Source organism: Orycteropus afer, unplaced genomic scaffold (assembly GCF_000298275.1).
Source record: "Orycteropus afer afer isolate SDZICR_OR568_19922 unplaced genomic scaffold, OryAfe1.0 scaffold00026, whole genome shotgun sequence".
NCBI lineage: Eukaryota > Metazoa > Chordata > Mammalia > Tubulidentata > Orycteropodidae > Orycteropus > Orycteropus afer.
In genome coordinates this window covers 377,460-379,976 of record NW_006921613.1, presented here as the reverse complement: position 1 = coordinate 379,976, position 2,517 = coordinate 377,460, and positions in this window count along the sequence as shown.

Here is a 2,517-nt window from a genome sequence, read left to right as displayed (position 1 = left end):
TATCGGCAATAGCTGCAATGGCAGGGAAAAAGAATGTAGAGCAGGGTTGCAGCACTAAATCGAGCTCAGATCCAGTCCAATTAGAGCTATGACCCCTAGTTTCAGGGCCTACCCAGAAAGGAAAAATTGTGTCAGAACAACAAGCAGTACCGGTAAGACCACTGGTCACCAAAAAGGTAGTCCAGGAAGAGAACGGGCAAAGCCAAGAAACTATTGAAAGTAGAGGGTATAGTGTGAAAGAGCTGCTTCAGTTTGTAGATCGGTATCGTCAGCTTCCTAAGGAACCTTTACTAAAATGGCTTGTGAGAATGACTAATTTAGGGGCAGCGTCTTTAGTTTTGAATACTGCCGAGTGGAAGAGTGTGTTTGGATTGATGCAGGACCCACAGCTCACTACAGAACAGGCACAAATGTTAATCCAAGATCCATTTACAGGGCAGGATAACCCTAAGGGGGCAGCTAGTCTATTGGAATGGATAAAATTTGCGGTCAGGTTTGTGTATCCTGAGAAAGGAAACTGCCCCTCTCCCCCTCTAAATGCCCCCTGGAACACCCCAGAGGAAGCAGCTGATGTGCTGCTTATGCAAGCTATGCTGGAATGGCTTTATGGTGATCGGGATATTCACCCAATGAGAATGTCCCTTACACAGGTCATGGCAGATATGGTGATCAGGGGAGCCCCTTCTACATGGGCACCCCATCTAACTCTGCTGTTGCAAAACAAAGCAACAATTCGAGAAGCTGTGTCAGGTCTATTAGCACAACTTCCCTGCATGGGTTTTACAAATCCAAGAAGCATAAGAGTGATTAGTAGGAGAATGGAAAGGGGCAATAGGGAAAGAACTTATCTCAACAGGTCAGAGATTTTTTGATGGTTGTTAAGGAATGGGATGAATATAGCAGACATTGATGGAGTAGAGACAGGGGTGCTGATGCAGCACTACAGGAGATTGGGTGGACCAATGGAAACTCCTTCTGGTCCCCCCACCTTAAGGAGGCCTAGACAAGTTCATTCTATTTATTCCACTCAGGAGGAATTTAATAATAGGAACTCCCACCTGGGACTAGTTGAAGCAGAGACTCAGCTAATTGATGAAGCTGGAGACAGACATGGGGGCCAGGATTTTCTAGTCCAGCCCCCAGCAGGGGACCTGAGGCCATATGCAAATGTATTGGTAAAATGGCTTGGGGGTAGGGAAGAGACCTTCTTGGGACTCCTGGACACTGGAGCCCAATGTACCGTCATCCCAAAGCCTGTCAATGAAATGTTGAAGGGGCCTAAGGTTAGACTAGGGGGATATGGGGATGCAACAGTTGATGGGACTAAGGTGAAAATTTGGATGAGAACTGGAAGATTTAAACAGATGTTGTATGAAGTAGTTGCGTCTCCTTTACCTGAATGTATTATTGGTATGGATATTATGTCTAATTGGAAAAATCTCCCTCTACCTGGTATTGTAAAACTGAAGGCATGTAAGTGTGCCCTTAGGCCAGTATTGATTGGATATGCTGAATGGGAACCATTGGAATTGCCCAAGCCCACTCAGGTTGTTAACTTGAAACAATATAGGATACCTGCTGGACAGAAGGAAATTAGTGCTTTGATTAAAGACATGTTGAAGGCCAGAGTGTTGATGCCAACAAATTCTCTGTATAACAGCCCTATATGGCCTGTGAGAAAGGCAGATGGCTCATGGAGACTGAGGGTAGACTACTGAGGCCTAAATAAAGTAGTGTCACCAGTGGCTTCAGCTATTCCAGACATGGTATCGGTGGTGCAGAAAATACAACAGGCCAAAGGAGACTGGTACTCAGTGATTGATCTTGCAAATGCCTTTTTCTCTATACCAGTCTCGGAAAAGAGTCAGTCACAGTTTGCTTTCACATGGAAAGGCTCTCAGTATACCTTTAGAGTTTTGGCCCAGGGTTATTTGAACTCATCAGCTTACTGTCATGGCTTGGTTAGGAGAGACTTGGACTTGGTACAGATTTCAAGTATGGTGATACATTACATTGATGACATTATGTTAATATCAAACACAGAAGAACAGGCTAGGGAAGATTTGAAAACAGTGGTGGCTTTCATGACCAATAGAGGCTGGTTAATAAATCCAGCAAAAAGTCCAGGGCCCTGCCCAAACAGTGAAATTCTTGGGAATAACTTGGGCAGGAGCCACCCGTGACATTCCCCAGGTAACCAAAAATAACTTGCTGTCACTACCTACCCCCAAGACTAAGCAGGAAGGCCAACGTTTAATTGGTCTATTTGGATTCTGGAGAACACATATTCCACACCTGGGTATATTGCTGGCTCCTAGCCATAAAGCCACTAGAAAGAAAAATACATTTGAATTGGGGCCGGAGCAACAGCAGGCTATGTCCAAAATACAGAAAGCGGTCTCACTGTCCTTGCCTTTAGGTCCTTATGATCCACATTCAGACATGATCTTGGAGGTGTCTGCTACAAGTGCTTATGCAGACTGGAGCTTATGGCAAAAACCTGAGAATGCTGCCCTA